This window comes from Schistocerca piceifrons, chromosome 8 (assembly GCF_021461385.2).
Source record: "Schistocerca piceifrons isolate TAMUIC-IGC-003096 chromosome 8, iqSchPice1.1, whole genome shotgun sequence".
Lineage (NCBI taxonomy): Eukaryota > Metazoa > Arthropoda > Insecta > Orthoptera > Acrididae > Schistocerca > Schistocerca piceifrons.
The window spans coordinates 250,784,465-250,804,652 of NC_060145.1; the positions used below are offsets into that span (position 1 = coordinate 250,784,465).

Here is a 20,188-nt window from a genome sequence, read left to right on the forward strand (position 1 = left end):
AGAACAGTGTTCTGTGTAATGTGAGTGTATTATGTCGCGGGTGGGTAAATAAGTGGTGATCGTATAGTGGATGCCTCTGTAAAAAGGTATGCGAAGGGTTTGTTGTTTCAGAAGGCACCCTATCGAATATTTATACTGCGTATTTGGAGCGCAGAGAAACATCATCCGCTAAGTCACACGCGGACGAAAATGTGTGTTTGGGAATCGTGACAGACTGTCATTGAAGAGGATTGTGACGAAAAATATGATGACGAAAGCTGTAAAAGTCACTGCAGTGTTGAATGTCACACTCGTGAACCCTGTCGACATCAAAACAACACACAGTGAGCGCCATAAGCAGGAAATTACACTCATCTGTGATGCAAATGTCCGTAACAGGAAAACGTGGTGCTGAAGCCGTAAAACGTGGACAGCGGCACAAATGGAAGAGAGCCTTTCCAACTACTGTCCGAGTTTTCCTCCCACGGTTCAGTGAACTGGGCATCCATATCGTGGTGTTCCATGGGCCCATGGTTCAGCCTGCAAGGTCGGACTATTGCCAAGGGTAAGTGACCATTATCGCTGATCAGGTCCATCCCATGGTACAATGTTTGTTCCTCAACGGTGATGCTGTGTTTCAAGTTGACAGGACCATTGTTTACACAGTTTAAATCGTCCAGGACTGATTTTCTGAGCACGACGATGAAATGTCGCATCGCCCCTAGCCAACTGAGTCAACAGGTCTCAGTATTATTCAGCGAGAAGGTTGCGTGATGTCTGTTCAACTCCATCATCATAATGTGAACGTGCCAGTGTTTTAGGAAGGAATGGTATAAGATTACTTGAAAACCGTACAGGATCTGTCCTTATCCATTCCGAGACGACTGGAGGCTGCTTTTAAAATGTTCAAATGTGTGTGAATACCTAAGGGACCAAACTGCTGAGGTCATCGGTCCCTAGACTTACGCACTACTTGAAAGAACTTAACCTAACTTATGCTAAGAACAACACACGCACTCATACCCGAGGGAGGACTCGAACCTCCGGCGGGAGCGGCCCTGCAGTCCATGACATGGCGCCTCAAACCGCAAGGCCACTCCGCGCGGCGCCTGTTTTGAATGCCTCCAGATTAGACATAATAATGTGTAGTGTTTTTCGTGTTTCTAAATTTTTATCCGATCCTGTATGTCTGTGTGTGTATGTGTGTGTGTGTGTGTGTGTGTGTGTGTGTGAGCGTGAGCGACGTCTTGTCGAAACGATAAGTTGTAAGGACCATTAAAGGATATTACAAAAAAAATAAAAATTAAAAAAAATAAAAAAAAACATCAAAGGACGGGTTCTAATTGCCAATAAATGTCGCATGTGACTACATTCAAGGAAGGCAGAAGATATTTTATCCACAATTTGTTTATTTCTTGAATAAATATAATAAATACAACATATTACATTAAATAAAAGTAAAATCATTATCTAATATGCATTTCATTTTCATTTTGAAGAGACGTACAGCAAGTTCAGCAAACGTGTTCATCTGAAAATGGTGCTTTCCTTTTCATTCGTGGACATTAATAAATGATACTGCGGCTGTCTCTGCTAGGAAGTATTCGTGTGTTAGCTCAAGTCTATTGCTGTTCAGTATTACATTAACGATTTATTACGAACTGCAGACTTCATTTTTAATTTTTCCCAGGCACGATTTAGGATTCTGCTCTTCCATGTCTTTATAAGGGTAGTATTGCCCTGCACGATTATTGGATCGAAACTGACAACACGGGGTGTTGTTACATCCGCAGAACTTCTGCCGGAAACTCATTATTAAACGTTCACATTCAACGAGCACGAAAGTTTAGGTCACTTCAAAATTATATCGACTTGTGTGATAAACCTTTTGCATTTCATTTATGTTTTCGTCTTCTTTAAAGGCAAAGAGAGAAGATTAAGCGGTAGCCCACCATAGAGCCTATGCCTACCGTCATGTATTTTTGACTTTCAGTTGTTAAAAAACAGAGGAGTTTTTCTTGTACCAGTATGAGGAAGGGAGGATTCGCCCTCAGCTAGTGAACGAGTGAGAAGCACGCCATTTTAAGCGAGTAATTGTAGCCGCCATTTTGGGGTCGCTATGAATAAGAGAGGAGTGTGTATTTCATATGTGCACCGTTTAGAAAATACCGTATACTTTTATTAACAGAAAGATCGTTTGAGTTGTTATTTCAAATAGTACGATAATTACAAGAACTGAAGCCCACCTGTATACTTTGGAAAATTACGAAGATCCGATAAGCTCAATGGGAACATAGTCAAGACTTCAAAGGTGAACACGGCGAACAAACGTAACATTATAAAGAATGGTAAGAACAAATCTACAGTGGAGAAAGAAACTACTTCCCCCTGCAAAATAATATGAACTAATATGAACTTATTTCCAGGCATAAATCAGCTTATTGTGCTTGTCATTCATGCCGAAAAATTAATCTCATTAATTCAATACATTTTAAAAAGCCACGCATTCCAACATTTTATTATCATCTATTCCATTATTTTATTATATTATAAAGTGGCGACCGTGACAGGACGTTGTTCCAGTTCTTGCTTTATTTAGGGAGACAGTATACTTACCGACTAAGAAAAACTCGACAGTGACTATATAATAAGAACTTTTAAAATATTCATGTGCCAGAAAGTGGAATGGACGATTCATTGGCACAGAATTCGCTGCTAGAAAAATTATTCAGTCACTTATGAAAACCTTCATCCTGCAAAAGGTAACTAACATGTGGTCATACTTATCATTATGTAACTTCAGTGACTGAGTAACAATTATGTCTGATGATGGGGGCAAAGAATCGAAAAGTGCAACAGCAGCCAATAAGAAGATTGTGTCGTCACTATGCGTGGGATGATTCGATGAGAAAAGTTCAAGGTGATTGCCATCGATTATAGCAGTATAGCACCACATACTACAATACACGAGAAATCAGGAAGTAAAGAAGAAAATGTGTCTAGCTGAGATACGAACAGTGAACTTCTGTGCTTTCAGTGAAGCTGAATGACGTGACACTTGACGATCTGAGATGTTCAGCAACTGTCCACAAGCTATCTCTGGTAGGCATCTCGCAGATCGTTGAGGCGGCTGGCAGCAGGTTTCGCATGAGCGGCCCCAGCCGGCTTCTTGAGTGGTGGCGCTGGTGCCTCGTGCTCGAGGTCGTGGTCGTGGTCGTGGAAGTCCTGGTGGTGCTGCGGCTGGAACGGCTTCAGCGACACAGGGCCCAGGGGTGTCGCCAGTGCTTGCTCACTGTAGTGCCCACCTGTGAGAAAGTCTCACATCAGTAAAGGGGCCTCACACACGACCGAAGGCGCGCTGGCGATATCGGAGGCGCAATTTTAACCAACAATTCGAACGTCATTGTGTTGTGAAGTTTTGCTGTGGAAAATGATGCCCTGTGTTTACTGCAGTGACAGTTCGTCTCAACAAGTCCACTAATAACGGGTGATCAATTAGTCAGTGTAAATTTGAAAACTGAATAAATCACGGAATAATGTAGATAGAGAGATACAAATTGATGCACATGCTAGGAATGACATGAGGTTTTATTAGAAGCAAAAAATTACAAAAGTTCAAAAAATGTCCGACAGATGGCGCTCGTTTTATCGGAATAGCAATAATTAGCATAACAAAGTAAGACAAAGCAAAGATGATGTTCTTTACAGGAAATACTCAATATGTCCACCATCATTCCTCAACAATAGCTGTAGTCGAGGAATAATGTTGTGAACAGCACTGTAAAGCATGTCCTGAGCTATGGTGAGGCATTGGCGTCGGATGTTGTCTTTCAGCTTCCCTAGAGATGTCGGTCGATCACGATACACTTGCGACTTCACGTAACCCCAAAGCCAATAATCGAACGGACTGAGGACAAGCATGACGAAAGTGGCGGCTGAGCACACGATCATCACCAAACGACGCGCGCAAGAGATCGTTCACGCGTCTAGCAATATGGGGTGGAGCGCCATCCTGCATAAACATCGTACGTTCCAGCAGGTGTTTATCAGCCAGGATGGGGATGATGCGATTCTGTAACATATCGGCGTACCTCTCATCCGTCACGGTAGCAGTTACGAAACCAGAATCACACATTTCCTCGAAGAAAAACGGCCCGATAACGGTAGATGTGGTAAATCCAACCCATACCGTGACTTTCTCGTCGTGCAGTGGAGTTTCCACGACAGTTCTAGGATTTTCGGTAGCCCAAATTCTGCAGTTGTGGGCGTTGACAGACCCTCGGAGCGTGAAATGAGCTTCGTCGGTCCACAACACGTTACTCAACCAATCGTCATCTTCCGCCATCTTTTGAAACGCCCACACCGCAAATGCCCTCCGTTTCACTAAATCGCCAGGTAACAGTTCATTATGTCGATGGATTTTGTACGGATAGCATCGGAGGGTACGCCTAAGTGCCAACCAAACAGTAGTGTATGGAATGCCGGTGCGACGTGCGACTGCACGAGCACTGGCTTCTCCGTGCATAGACGAATCCGCTACAGTCTCCATTTCTTCCTGAACTGTCTCAGCAGCATTACGCCTTGTGGTCGGTCGGCCACTACAGGGTCTATCGTCGAAACAACCCGTGGCTTCGAACTTCGAAATCATTCTAGCCACAGCTGCATTTGTCAACGGACCTTTACCCGTTCGAATTCCCTTCCTGTGGCGATAGGATCGTAACGCTGAACTAGCACATTCCCCATTCTGATCATACATCTTCACTAATAGCGCCTTTTCAGGTAACGTCAAAATGCTGCAACTGCTGGCGCATCTGATTCTCTATCTCATTACAGCTCCTTTTATACACGATTGTCATGCGCAGTCACTGACGTTTTGCTGTACAGTGCCATCTGTAGGACATTTTGTGAACTTTGTTTTTTTTTTTTAGTTCTAATAAAACCCCCTGTCATTCCAAGCATGTGTGTCAATTTTTACCTCTCTATCTACATTATTCCGTGGTTTATTTAGTTTTCAAATTTATACTGACTTTTTGATCACCCGGTACTTGCAAAGAGAAACTAAGAGTCAAGAAACTTGCCTTGGAAACTCTAGGTCATGCTACAGAATACATTACTAATTACTAAAAGAGAGTTCCGCTTTCCATCTTGCTTGTATTACGATCAAAGTCAGTTTTTTCACACGATCAGCTGATTCCGGCAATATATTATTTTCAAGTATTTACCCATTACCTTGCAATTTTATACATTCAACCTGTGAGGACATACCTGTCGGTTGTAAATAAAGTGCAGTTACTCACAGAGGTCGGGTACGGGCTGTAATTATTGTATGGTAGCAAAACTTGGTACATATTCCAATATATTTAATGCGAAACCGAGTGACGCTAGAAAAAATTAGTGCCAGTTTCCGCCACCAAGTGTAAATTTGGCGCTGTGAATGCAAGAAAGACGTCTATAAATGTTTCCTTGCGAAATGGATTACGAAAGGGACGTGAGCAGAAAAGGTCACACGAGTGAGAAAGGCGTAATGTTTATTTTATTATTAACCAGCGTTTTGACAATTTGTTCAACATGAGCGCAAGAGAGGTCGACGAAATGCTGTAGAGCACCAGATATGCACCTGGCTGCTAAAATTTGAATTAACTTCTATCGCGTTAGCTTGTCTACCAAGTAGCGATGCCTTACGATGATTGCAGGTTACAATGGACTCTCCACTTTAACTATAGCTGCCTGATATATAATGTACGTCTCTCATTTAAATAGCACAGCTGCTGCCGGACTGGCCGGGATTACGAGTAAACACCCAAAAGATTACACACTGCCGAAGTCAGCTGCTCGTGTGAAAGAAATGATTGAGATCGTAATACAGTCCAAGCGGACAGTACTTTTGTTTTTAATTGATACATTTGTGGCTGAGGAACCTGATATAATAAAAAACTTATTAGAATACATTTCATATTTCGACAGTTTGTTTATGATGTAACCTTCCTATTACCAGTCACGACTGACATTTTATTTATATTTGCACGACGCCTTTTGGGAAATGATTCCCATTATTTCCCGAAAAGCGTCGTAGTTGAGAATGAATCGAGACAGGATTGTAGCCCATCCCAAATTTTGTTTGCTCTGTCCATTGAGCAAGGAATAAAAGAAACAAAGTAGAAATTTGGAAAGGGAGTTAAACTTCAAGGAGAAGTAATAAAACTGTGGAAGTTTGCCAACGACTTTGTTGTTATTGTCGGCGACGTCAGTTAAACAGAATGGATAGTGTCTTGAAAATACTTTACAATGAGCAAAAATAAAAGTAAAATAAGGGTGGCAGAGTGTAGACAAATTAAATCAAGCAATATTGAGGAAATCAGATTATGAAAAGAGGATCTTCCATATGAGTTTTGCTATTTGGTCAGCAAAATAATCGACAAAGGCAGTACTACAGAGTATATAAAATGCAGACTGTCAAAAACAAGAAAAGCTTTTATGAAAAAGACAAATCTGCTAATATCTAATACTAACTTAAGCGATATGAAGTCTTTTATAGAAGTTTTTGAAGTGAAACCTTACATAGAGGTCAAAATTTAACGATAACTAGTAAAGGCAAGAAGAGAAAAAAATTTCTTGATTTGTGGTACCACAAGGAAATGTTAAGGATTAAATGGGCAGATTGGGTAAGTTGGGTGTTGGGGTGAATTTGGAAGAATAGAGGTTTTTGTCAAAATTTGACAAAAATTGGGGATATGTTGATGGAACACATCATGAGGAATGAAGAGATGAGTTGTGTAAAATATGTAAAGGGAGACCAAGGCCGAAGTATTGCGTGCGAGTTCAGATAAATGCCTTTATGCAGATATGAAAAGACTTGCACAATATGGGCTAGCGTGGAGGGATGCATCAACCCTGTCTTCATACTGGTTACAACTACACTGTCTGTAAAACATAGGTAACTGGTAAGGATGCTTAGTGTGGGAACAGCTACGCACCTGATGTCTGTTGCTGAGGAGCCAGGACAATGCAGGGTCCTAATCCTGGAACTTGTACCAGGTAGGCCTCATAGTGTAGGGTGTGCTCCTCCTCATCCTCGTTCCTGGAACACCACGAAACACAAATCAAATTCCGCAACTCACTGCCAGACACATAGTTATCTACAATCGCTTCAAAGTCTTCTTGCAACTCCGTTATCTAGGTCCAAAGCAAAAATTGCTCCTTTTGGTTACTTTTGTATGCCTGCTGAGGCTCATTTTGAATCTCCATTCTCGCTAGCTCTGAATCTGCTACGTTTCTTCGGCTGCCCTACTGCTTTTGAGACTGCGAGATTAATTTTTCTATGTTGTTCTAGGATAGGCTATCCGCTGTAGTGGTCGTCATTTATAACACAACACTTCTTGCCAATGCCTTTGTCAGGTGGCTATTGTGCCCTTCAGAGCCAGTAACCGGGTGACGCAGGTGACCTGCAGCCTGGAAGGGATCCATATTTCTCCTAAATGGGTTGTGGCCGGAACCTATATGGATGGCTTACGGGTTAATGATTGCCCATAACGGCCGGTATTTTCAGACAGTGGCTGCAGACAAAGTTGTAAAAATTACTGCCAGGAACCAACACGTTACAAAAGCTCTATTAGAGAGAGCAGAAAATGATCAGTCAAAATATCTACATTCTGCTCCTGATTACGAAATTCGTGGAGTGTTTTGGGAGCTCGCGGAGTCGAGGAGTCACCCGGGTCCATCGAGGGATGTACAAGTATTTTGTTTCCAGGGCGGAAGTGGTGTTGCTACATCCACATCTGCATCTACGTACATACTCCGTAAGCCACCTTATTGTGAGTGGCGGAGGTTACCTCCTACCATTACTAATCATTCTCTTACTGCTTCACCCGCAAATAGAGCGAGGGAAAACCCTAATTACCTTTATCGTATCTTAAGTGAAGTGTACATTGGCTGCAATAGAATAGTCGCCGACCGCTGTAGCCGAGCGGTTCTAGGCGCCTCAGTTTCGAACCGCGCGACTGCTACGGTCGCAGGTTCGAATTCTGCCTCAGGCATTTACCTGTGTGATGTCCTTAGGTTAGTTAGGTTTAAGTAGTTCTAAGTTCTAGGGGACTGGTGACCTCAGATGTTAAGTCTCATGGTGCTCAGAGCCATTTGAACCATTTGAACAGCATCGTCCGGTAGTCAACATAAAATGCCGGTTCCCCAAATATTCTCAACAGCGTTTCGCGAAAAGAACGTCACCTTCCCTCGAGAGATTCCCATTTGAGTTCGCAAGTCTCTCTATAATGGTCGCGTATTGATCGAACCTACTGGTAACCCGCCTGCTTCGATATCTTTTTTTAATCCGACCTGACGGGGATTGTCAACGTTCAAGCTGTACTCAAGAATAGGTCGCACTACAGTTCTAAACACAGTCTCCTTTACAGATGAACCACAGTTCCCTAAAGTTTTCCCAATAAACCGAAGTCGACCATTCACCTTCCTTACTACCGTCCTTAGGTGATCGTTCCGTTTCATAAGGTTTTGGAGCGTTACGATATTTGATCGGCGTGACTGAGTCAAGCATCACACTGCTAATGTTGAGTTAGAACGTTAAGGGATTGTTTTCCCAATTGAAATACATTAATTTACGTTTTCCTGCATTTAGAGGAAGCTGCCATTCCTCACACCAACGAGAAACTTCTTCTAAGTCCTTTTGTATCCACCTACAGTCACTGAAAGACGATACGCTCTCTACGCTTTAGCGTCATCAGCAAATATCCACAGATTGCTGCTCACCCTGCCCCATCAGACAATTTATATATACAGAGAATAACAGTGGACCTGTCACACTTTCGTGGGGCACTGCTGACGATACCCTTGTCTCTGCTGAAAACTCGCCGTTGAGGACAACATACTGGGTTCTGTTACTTAACAAGTCTTCGACTGATATATCTCGGAACACATTCCGTATACTTGCGTGCAGTGGGTCACTATGTCAAACTCTTTCCGGAAATTTAGGAACATCAAGTCCGCCTGTTGCCCTTCATCCATGGTTAGCAGGACATCGAGCGAGAAGATGGCATGCTAAGTTTCACAGGAGCGATGCTTTCCCAATCCGTGCTGACATGCGGGAAGAAGTTATCGTAATGTATTTCGGAAGAAGCGAGAAAGTGATCCTTCCTTATCAAACGATTTATTTCAGATGTTTCCGTGCAGGCCTGAGAGCGGTCTTTTTGTGCGACTTTTTCCATGTCAACTTTTAACTCTACGGTACTCCCGCTTTACGCCAGAAATTTGCTAGTAGCCAGTTTGAGGCGGTGTCTTGGACACATTGGAATCCAGTAGTCGAATCTCGAAATCTTCCTCAGAGCAGTTAGTTAACTACACGGCATTTCATTACTGAATTTTGATTAGTGAGAAGTTTTAACAGTGTTTCGCGAGTGAAAGGGAGTCTTCCGACCCTTATTCAAATCAAATTTATCCAAGCACTATGGGACTTAACATCTGAGCTCATCAGTCCCCTAGACTTAGAACTACTTAAACCTAACTAACCTAAGGACATCACACACATCTGTGCCCGAGGCAGGATTCGAACCTGCGACCGTAGCAGCAGCTCATTTCCGGACTGAAGCGCCTAGAACCGCTCGGCCACAGCGGCTGGCGTTCCCTTATTCAGACTGATATTACATATGTAGCAGTGCAGAGAACTACTCCGGGTATGCCAATAAACCTTTCCGATTGAATCTGTAGAAGAGTACGTCGTGTAATTTATTTCGTGCGTCATACAGTGTGTGGAATGTGTGGATACTGAGAACGGCCGACACTGAGAATTCGCGCGGTGCTACGGAAGCTCAGAGGCACGGACGAAAGGATATCACATTATGTTTTCAGTGCCCAATTAGCCTTAGTGTAATTAGTGAGCTTTGAGTTGCCAGTCCGCTTCTGTTAATAAGGACAACAACTTGTCAGTGGATCTGGCAGGAGAAACTGGATTTAGACAGCATAACGAGTAACTACTATTCAATTAGGAAAGACGTAATTGTGACAAACGTAACATGTAATGAACGTGAATAGAATTGGATACAGATGACACGCATTTTTGAGTGAAAAGTACATTGTTCATTAAACACAGAAGCAAATTAGGAGCTCCCAGTCCCACACACTTCTTTTGGAAGTGTAATGCGCGGATGTTACAGCCTCATATGTCATATGGCTCTACTACTAGGTAACATTACTGTGTCATCCAATAAATGTATTTCCAAAAATTGCTTTTTTCCTGTCGCTTCCTCGTTCATTGCGGTACCGGCACTTGCTAATAGTTTGGTTGTAGGTCATGTTTCTTGACCGAAGGCCCTGCCTGCCGTTACAGCGTCCTTTTAGTCCTACAATCACGTTAAGAAATGTTGTCTGCCATCCATCAACAAAAGGTGTAAATAACGTTCTTATCTGTTTGTCAAATCTGTTTCTTTTTTATTTATTTCATGACTTGTGGCAATTCCACATTGTTTTCCGCTGTAATTTTCACACAGTTTCCTTAGTTGCATAGCATATTTCAATAATCCCTCACATCAGTTTTGATTATGGTGCTAATTATCAGAAGCACGTGTGATAAGCACATTCCCTTGCGTAGCTTTATTGCCCGCTACCTGGAGACCGTCGAATCGATTCCTGATCGTAGAGGAAGTACAGTACTTTACCGGCTAAAGGAGAAGAATTGGGGGTGTAAGCTTCGTGGGCAGGTTACACACCCCAAGTTAACCTCTCTGCCAGGTTTCACAGAGGGAGAACATACGACTCCATACACAAGTTTCTCAAATCATGCGGCTAGTGCCATGAGAGTATGGACATTCTGTTACGTACCCATTGTCCAGATAGCCAACGAACCACTTACTCCAGATAACACGGCCGTGACAAAGAAGTTTATACAAGATCTGCTGAATTATCAGAAGGTGGATTTTTCAGTTGATTCTGTATTTGAAAAGTGCATATGACGTGCACGTGAGGGTGTCAAAATAAGAGCACAGTTACTTTCAAGGCACTCTGCGGAAGTTAAAAGAAAAACGAGGGTAATTTTACTGAAGAAATAAACGATACGTGTTAAACTCGAGATACGGCAAAGATGAGAGAATTCCCTGAAAACCAGTTACGATTTCAACTTTAAAAACCGGGAGAATATTTTAAAAAGAATTTTAGAAGTTTTTTGGCTACGTTTATAGGACGATGACTCTTCAAACTTCTAGAAAGCAGTTTTGATATCCATAAACTCACTGGTCTCTTAAGCGATATAAGAAACATGGGAGAATCTTGACTGATAGGCAGCACTAAGACTGTACAGGCATATATTTCCAGGATTTTCCGTCTTAATGCTTTTCACAACAAATCCAAAACTTTCATAGAAAACAAAGAACAGGAAGCTCCTTGTAACACTCACCAAAAATGCGTACGCTATTCTTTTATCTAATGGTGCCATACATACTGAACACAGAATTCAGCCCTTGTCATCAACTATTGTCTGCCCCGATAGCTGAGTGGTCAGCGTGACGGATTTCCGACCTACGAGCCAGAGTTCGATTCCCGGATGGGTCGGAGATTTTCTCCGCTCAGGGACCGGGTGTTTCATCATAATTTCATCCCCATCCGGCGCGCAGGTCTCCCAGCGTCGAATGTAATAAGACCTGCACCAAGGCAGCCGGACCTGCCCCGCAAGGGGCCTCCCGGCCAATGACACCAAACGCTCATTTCCATTTACCTTAACTATTGACGTTTAAACAAAGCCAGAAGACTCTGCTCCACATAACATCCTTTCACTTCCTAAGTAAACATCGAATCTGCCTTGTTGTGTAACCCACGCAGTGGCAGAACAGCCGGTACGGCATTACTGTCTTGATTTCCATTTTTACATCTGGAAGGCGTGACATTTGACTCAGATATTAGACTTAGCTTTACGGTTACTGGTTGTTTCCTGATGCCCTCATTTTATTTGTCAGTTATTAATGTGACCGAATACGGATTATATTCAGTTCCTGTTCCATGGGCCACGTTGTTGCAATAGAGGACAGCACAGATACGCCTACTCTTATTTATTTGACCGGCAGTTCAGTTTTCACTCGAATAAAAGCAGTGCCAACATAAACGACAGCACTACCCGTACACGAAACCATTACTACTTTACTTGGAGACAACAGGGAAGTCTGGCTGATTTTCGCACGGGAAGCTGGGACCGTACCCTGCCCTCCTCACCCCCCCCCCCCCTCTCCCTTCTTCTACGACCCGTCTGTGTAATATAAAGAGCAGTCAAATAAAAACGAGACGGATCATAAAAAGTAAGTTTACTATTCATTATTTCAAAAGTAAGCACTGTAACTGTTAATACATTAATCCCACTGTGAGACATGACAGTCATTGTAACTTGGAAACTCTTCTGTTATTCGCGCTTGCATAGAAACAACATGAAAGTATCAACCCGCTTGATGGAAAACACTTTCTTCAAAAACGAGTTTCAGCTACAATGTTTGCATCATCAGAGGGTTTTTCTTTATTGTGAAACATTCAGAATTAGCACCGTTAGAAAATATTACTAAATGTTATTACATGTGTACTGTTCTTACGGGTTTAAGAGAACTAGCGCAGACGCAGAACAGAAATAAAAATACATGGACATACTTACACACACACAGTGTAATGGCTCTTTATTTACGTGACCATTACGGCACTCCAACCCCAGTTCTCAATACCAGTAATATCGTACTACTTTTCTGCGAAGTAACAGACATATTTTTGTGACAATGTTCACATTTGGTTTTATTAATACATAGGTACTCCGATGTATCGATATATTACAATGATATGGTTCTTGTGTGTATTCATTTCTTTGAGACTGTCATAATTTTTGACTTACTTGTAACCGTTTTGGCGCGAATGCGCACAGGGCAGTCTTTGTTTCACTTTGCAGTTGTTAAGTTGTTATTTCGCTTTGTAAAAGAACAGTCAAGTCTTGTGTTTAGTTAAAGTGGAAATTAAATATATGAAGAGTGATACAAAACTGTTTTCTTGATGATGTGACAATTAAGAAGGAGTATATGTGAATACACAAGAAGTTTAATAAAAATGTGGGTCGTGAACCCCAAGTCAAAAATTATTTCTACCATACCATTGTTCTGATCTGGGATTGTTTTATCATCAAGAATTTCCTGAAAAACGCATTATTTAGGTCTTCAGATATTGCTAAAATACAGATCTGGACCTTCTAGCAGTCAAAGTGGAATCACCCTAGAATCAACAAGATGAGCCATAACAACTTCGACGAAATCTACGTGGGAATCCATTCAGGATAAGTGCCAAAATTAATGAATTTTTTACAGTGACTTCATCATTTCCATTCTGACGATACCATCCACAGTCAATAACTTTGTTGTTGCCCGATAAAGCGAACATATGCTGCGTGAGCAACATTATTAATCTGATTTCTAACCTACTTTGCAAGTGGTGGTATTGTTAGAACACACACACGCACGCACGCACGCACGCGTACACACACACACACACACACACACACACACACACACACACACACACACACACACAATAGATGATCACTACCCCATCAGACACATAATAAGGAACAGAAGTCTTAGAACTCCTGCTACAGTTTTGAAAACTATCTTGAGCTACGAGATACATCTCGCGAACACTCGAACAGCAAGATGGCGCAACTATCTGAATTACTGCCAAGGTGTGAAGTGACGTTTTTGTGTGTTTTTAAAGCAATTTCAAGCCGAACAACGAACGTGAGTACATGATTGACTACTTTACAACCTAGTGCCCACCAAAAAGTTTATTCCATACGCTGCCGCACTTCGCAATAGTATAACAGTGATGCACGTAAGTCCACGTTTTCATATTTATTAATAACAGTCGCTCGTACTGTTGCGGATAACAAGCTCTACGACGAAAACAGGCAACAAAAATTGAAAATATGCTAAAAAATGGCTACCCACTTAGAATAAATGGACTCAGAAGTAAAAAGGTGTTACAAAAGCATTGAGACAATACATTATCTGGAACCAAACGGTACATATGTAACAACTTTTTGTATTTTTTGGTAACAGTGCTAATTTTGCTTGTTTGAGAATAACCCACTGATGATGACGATATTGTGGCTGCAACTACTTTGGGTAAGAAAGTAAACGAAAGTGTTTTGCATTGTTTTGCATCAAAGCGGCTCCACAACCCCTCGCTGTGAGACGAGACAGTGAATGCTTCATGGAAAGATGTTTGCATTTGCTTACGGGACCATGACTGTACCCAGGCTGAAGCTCCTCGACCGAAGAAAATCGACTGCCACGAGTGTCTTCCTTCAGGACTCCAAAAACGCTGATTGCATAGTGGGAGATCGGGACTGTATGGAGGGCATATAAGGGCTGCCCTGTGAAACTTCTGGACGTTGCCATGGTTGTTTCGAGTACGGTACAGGAGTTTCGCTGGGAACCCCTTACACATCCGCCATACAGTTCCGCCTTCATCCCATCCAGTTTCCATACGGAGTTCTGAAGAAAGAAATTCGTAGCTGTTGATTTTCTTCAGACGAAGAGGGTGCACGCCTGTGTACAATCATAGTTCCGTGGGCAGCTGCAAATATTTTTCCATGAAGGTACTGACCGCCATGGCTAACACTGGGATAGGTAATTTCCAAGAACGATTGCCTCTCGAAGTCAGTGGTTCCAAACGATGCATATCGAACGTGTGATCGTAAATCGGTCATGCAACTCCGGTGACCGGCGTTGTGATCAGTTATTTGTGATCGTCATTTTTATCTTTTTCCCATTGTTCCCGTATTTACTATAAATTACGTACCTCCGCGAATTATTTGTGAGTTTCTTGGGAAACCCAGACTGTTTATGTCGTTAGTGAGTGGGACGTCTGGTGTTCTTGATGTTTCTTTGGAGGATTCTCTCACATGAAAGAATCTAATTCCATGTTTATCCAGCATAGAAAATTGTTTGACTTTTTGTCGCAAATATGGAGTGCTACAGTGCTACCGGACGAGGAAACAAGGGACTGTGTAGACTGTGGTGGTGCGAAGTGTGTAAAACTTCGTAAGAACAGTTTCGATGCTGAAATACTGTTAGAATTTCATTTCGGACAGTGTGGAAAACGAATGAGTATCAGGAAGAATGCGTGGTTCGACTCTTCCAAATTATCCATCAAGGTCACCGTAATGGAGTTTAACATGACGACAACACCGATGACGAGTAAGGTAAGTTGTCTCCTTTGCAACTACAAGTATTTTTGTAACGGTCTTCTTTTGTCTTGACCACCGTAAACATACTCATAACGCCCGCCACCGGAGTTGCATGATCGATTTACGATCGCACGTTCGATATCTATTGTTTGGAGCCAGTGAATTCTATAGGCAATTATTTTTGGAAATGACCATGGAATAAATGTATTAACAGATTCCTTTTGAAATAATAATCAACTATTTTCTATTAGTCTTGTGTTCATTTGATTATTATATAAGGAACTGCTATTATTGAGAATGGTACGTGCACTCACCCCGGCAGATGGTGGTTCGTGGGGCGGCTCTGCGGCTTCTCGGCGAGCCTGGTGGCGATCACGGTGGAGAAGTCCTGCTGCAAGGGCGCAGGGCGCCGGCCGCCAGCGGCTCCGCCCAGGCCGAGGCTCGAAGCCAGCGCCCCCAGGCCGGAGCCCAGGGAGGACCCCAGCAGCCCGCCCACCGTCTGGCCCAGCAGCGGCGTCAGCAGGCCGCCCAGTCCAGCTGCAGAAGACACACGACACGGTTCTGGCTGGCCGTCTGCTGGTCTCGTGGAAACGATCATTGAAGGAGTGGGTGTTCACCGAATGGCAACGTGACTGGGATACGGGAAATACAACTCGAAGGCTGCAAGGGTTTTTCCCAGGCATCTGCGAAAGACCTCATCTACATTATATACATCTCTCCAAATGGAAATGGAAATGCCAGGACCTCCCGACGGGTAGACCGTTCGCCTAGTGCAAGTCATTCGAGTTGACACCACTCCGGTGACTTGCGTGTCGATGGGGATGAAAAGATGATGATAAGGACAACATCCAGTTCCTGAGCGGAGAAAATCTCCGACCAAGCCGGGAATCGAACCCGGGCCGTTAGGTACGGCAGTCCGTCGCGCTGACCACTCAGCTACCAGGAGCGGACATCTCTCCAAATGAATGATACATTATTTGACAGGACATGATCTGTTTCTAGCACATTTATTAGTTTTTTCATATCACGTGCCACAGCCATAAATTTATTAAAAGGCTTATCCATTTTCCACTTTGGCAGTTATACAATCGCTGAAATATTACACAGTCAGCTGACATTGGCGATGGCCCATTTTCAAATCATGCTCATATACTCAGAATTTTATACTGTGACCCTACATGATTGTGTTCAGCTGTGCGTCTGTAGTCTGTACATGATGTAACGGGTATAAGTGGAAATATTGTTATTGATGGCCTAGCTATTTTGTGTTGTATGCTTTTGCGTTGTTTAGTACCTTCAAGTACATGCAGCAAAAACAAGCCATTAATGCTTATTTTTCCCTCGGTTGCAGGTCAGATGCTGAAGTGTGCACATGTGAACGCAAAACAGTTAGTCTGTACTGAAGGCATTAGTTGTGCGTTTACAACTGTGGAAGGACTGTTCGGCACACAGAAAAAACAAACAACACATTGATGTCTTTACATACTAAAGCACTCCGTCTTCAGGCCACAAGTGGCCCATCGGGACCATCCGACTGCCGTGTCATCCACAAGTTGAGGATGCAGATAGGAGGGGCGTGTGGTCAGCACACCGCTTTCCCTGTCGTTATGATGGTTTTCTTTGACCGGAGCCGCTACTGTTCGGTCGAGTAGCTCCTCAGTTGGCATCACGAGGCCGAGTGCACCCCGAAAAATGGCAACAGCGCATGGCGGCTGGATGGTCGCCCATCCAAGAGCCGGCCACGCCCGACAGCGTTTAACTTCGGTGATCTCACGGGAACCGGTGTATTCACTGTGGCAAGGCCGTTGCCTCTTTACATACGAAGGTACCACATATAAAAATATCTGAACTTTTGCCCTATACAACCTGTATTACTGAAATGATATCCCAAATCCTAGAAGTAGGTGAAGTGTAGAGGCAACAAAAATTCGATTTTCAATTTTTCGCGTATTTACTGACCGAATTTAAAAATTTAAAAGCTGTCATAATCTGTTCATTAACACGAATAATCTTATTTTAAAAGTTTAACACAGTAAGACAACTATTACAGCTGCAAACTGTGTTTTTGTTTTCACTTAAATCTTCCAGGCTGATAGGCCGTGGTCTATGTATACAACTCTCCCCTGACGTTTCGCCTCCGACTGCGTGAGATATCCTCCGAGGTAAACCGGCGAACTGCTTCGGAGGATGTCTCCCGCAGTCGGAGGAGAGTTTCATACATCGACCACGGCCAATCAGCCTGGAAGTTTTAAGTGAAGACGATACCGGCCGTGAAAGCCTACATGTGTTTTTGATTTGAGGCAGTGTAACTGACAGCGATCAAATACCCAGACTTCATTCACCTAGTAAGCGAGAATGACACCATTTAGCACCTCCAAGAAACGTTGCACATAATTTCAAATTCTTAGCCATTTTGCACCCTCTCCCAGTCTCACTTTTTTTACGTCTGTATTCCCTTTCACCTACTCGTTTTATATTTCCTCCTTTCGTCAGCTAAGATACCTACTGGTATCATATACTAGTATAGTCCAGAAGAATTTAGCGAAGCAATGAAGTAATGAAGTATCACGATCAGAATCATCACCTCCATGCCAACCAGCATGGATTTCCAAAATATAGATTGTGCACTTTCTCAAACCACGTTCTGAAAAATAAAGATCATGGTGTTCTGGTAGCTGGAAAAATATTTGATTTCCGAAATGCATTTTGTTCAGTGCCACGCCGAACTTTATGTTGAAAGTACGATCGTATCTGGTATCAACTGAAATTTTTGACTTGGCTAAGGACTTTTTGGTGGAGAGGACGCAGCACATTATCTTGCAAGCATATTTAACGACAGATGTAGAACTATTTCATGTGCACCCTAGAGATGTGCTTTGGAACCCTAGATGTTCATGTTGTATATTAACGACCTTGCAGACAATGTTAGAGGATAATGCCTTTAACTGGCTACATTTATCATGTGCTACATTTTTCGGTATGTCATATATATTGGCAGGTAAGCCTTTGAACTTGAATTGTAAGCTTTAAGGTTAATGTTTATGAATTAACCGTTTAGTTTGGATGTTTGGTTAAATATTTATTCTTTTAACAAAACGTTGGCTCTACGTGTGTAAACTGAACCGCCTTCAGTTGCGAAATCGGGAGCCTCACTGTTTCATGTTTAGAGCCTGCCTGTATTTGTATACACTCTTATTATCCTGGAATTCTCTTGAGAATTACAGTAGGATAATGGAGAAGGTTCATCAAAGAAAGTTGAGTCCGTCGAAAACGTCTGAAGCTATTGAAGCAGTTGAGAAAAAGAAGCTGTATTGGAAGAAGGCCACTAAACAGTCTACTGTTCGATAAACAAAACTTATAAAGTTGTCTAACACGAAGTACAGAAAACCTGAGGAAGCAACAAAAGTAGAAAGAGGGACACCTACAATTCTGGGAAAACATCTTAAAGAACGGGTGGTTTTATATTGTTTTGCTATGGAACCTACTTTCATTGGGTTTTCTCGTGAGACTTGTGAAGAAAGAATTGGCAGTGAGGAATAATATACTGAACATCACTTCACAGACGAAATTGCTAGGAAAATGTGGGTTAGGCTTTTCCTTGAACGCCACAAAACAAAGAAAGAATGCCTACAATAAAATACTTCAGCAGTGCTCTTGAATTTAGTAAACAAAATGCAGATAAATTATGTTACTTTCCGGAAGACATTATGTTATACATATTTTGAAACAATATTATGTTTCCTCTGAACTAACGCCTTCTTCTAACTTTTTTTAGTGTTATTTTGATTATTTTTACAATTGGTGCGATTTTGGTAACTATTTTTCAAACTCGTTAAGTGTCAGGTTACTTAAAATAATGTTTTTCATAATAATTTTTCATTATATTTTCTAAGAGTCAAAGGTAAATAGTGCATGCCATTATATTTTAAATACTGTGTGCCTTTGAAACACAATTTTTAGTGTCCTCTATTTTTTAAAAATCGAAAATAATATCGGGACTTGGTTTGAGGGACTTTCCTCTGATAGTAATGTTACAGTTTTCATAGATGATTCAGTATCTAGAATGAACTACTGTCTGAAAAATATTGCACAAATATTCATTGTGATCTTCATAACATTTCAAAGTGGTGCAAAGATTGACAGCTTGCTTCAAATTTTCGGAAATATAAAATTGTGCACTATGCAAAACATAAAACCTTGTATCCTACCACTACAGTATCAACGAGTCAGAATCAGAATCGGTCTACTCATACAAATACCTCGGTGTAGCACTTTGTAGGGACATGAGGTGGAACGATTACGTAGGCCCAGTCGTGGATAAACCGTTTAGCACACTTCGTTTTATTAGTAGAATACTAGATAACTGCGTCCGGACTGTAGCAAAGACTGCGTAATCGCTCCTGCGACCCGTCCTAGAATACCGCTGAAGCCTATGGAACATGTACCAGACAGGACTGACAGGCAATACAGAGAAGAGCAGTACAAATGGTCAAAGATTTGGCTGTCCCGGAAAAGTTCACTTAAAAGATTCAAGAAGCAGCTTGAATTACGACTTTAGGAATATACTACAACCCCCTAAGTATCACTCTGCAGAGATTATGAGCTCAAGATTTATAGACCAATTACAATGCGCACTAAGGCGTTGAAACGATAATTCTTCCCACGCTCCGTACGTAAATGTAACGGGAAGTAGCCCTAATAACTGGAAAGTGTCTTCTGCCTCGCTTTTCGGATTGGTTTGCAGAGTATGGATGTTCATGAAAATTCCTCACACTCGTGGTGGGTATTCAGGTATTCTTTTCCTGGATTTTCTGGCGGTGCATATGAAGCAATACACTTCTCCCGTACTGGAGGCATACTAATTTTCTGGGCGTTCCCTGTAAGTTGGTGGACGGACCTGTTCCCAGTGCGGTGAGGATGCTGCCCAGGCTGAGCGCTGCGCCCGCCTGGCGACCATCAGGCTTGAGCCGCAGCCCCGTGCCCACCAGCCCGTGCGTCGGGTCC

The 20,188-nt window shown here is 42.4% G+C and overlaps 1 long non-coding RNA gene across 1 annotated transcript; it reads right to left on the reverse strand.

The window, feature by feature from the left end:
* Window positions 1-2,483: 2,483 nt before the first annotated feature.
* Window positions 2,484-15,626, reverse strand: LOC124712546. Its single transcript, XR_007005598.1, has 3 exons — window positions 15,499-15,626; window positions 6,954-7,057; window positions 2,484-3,284 (listed from the first exon to the last, which is right to left on the reverse strand). It is a non-coding gene; the product is annotated as an uncharacterized LOC124712546 (long non-coding RNA).
* Between the last annotated feature and the right edge of the window lie 4,562 nt (window positions 15,627-20,188).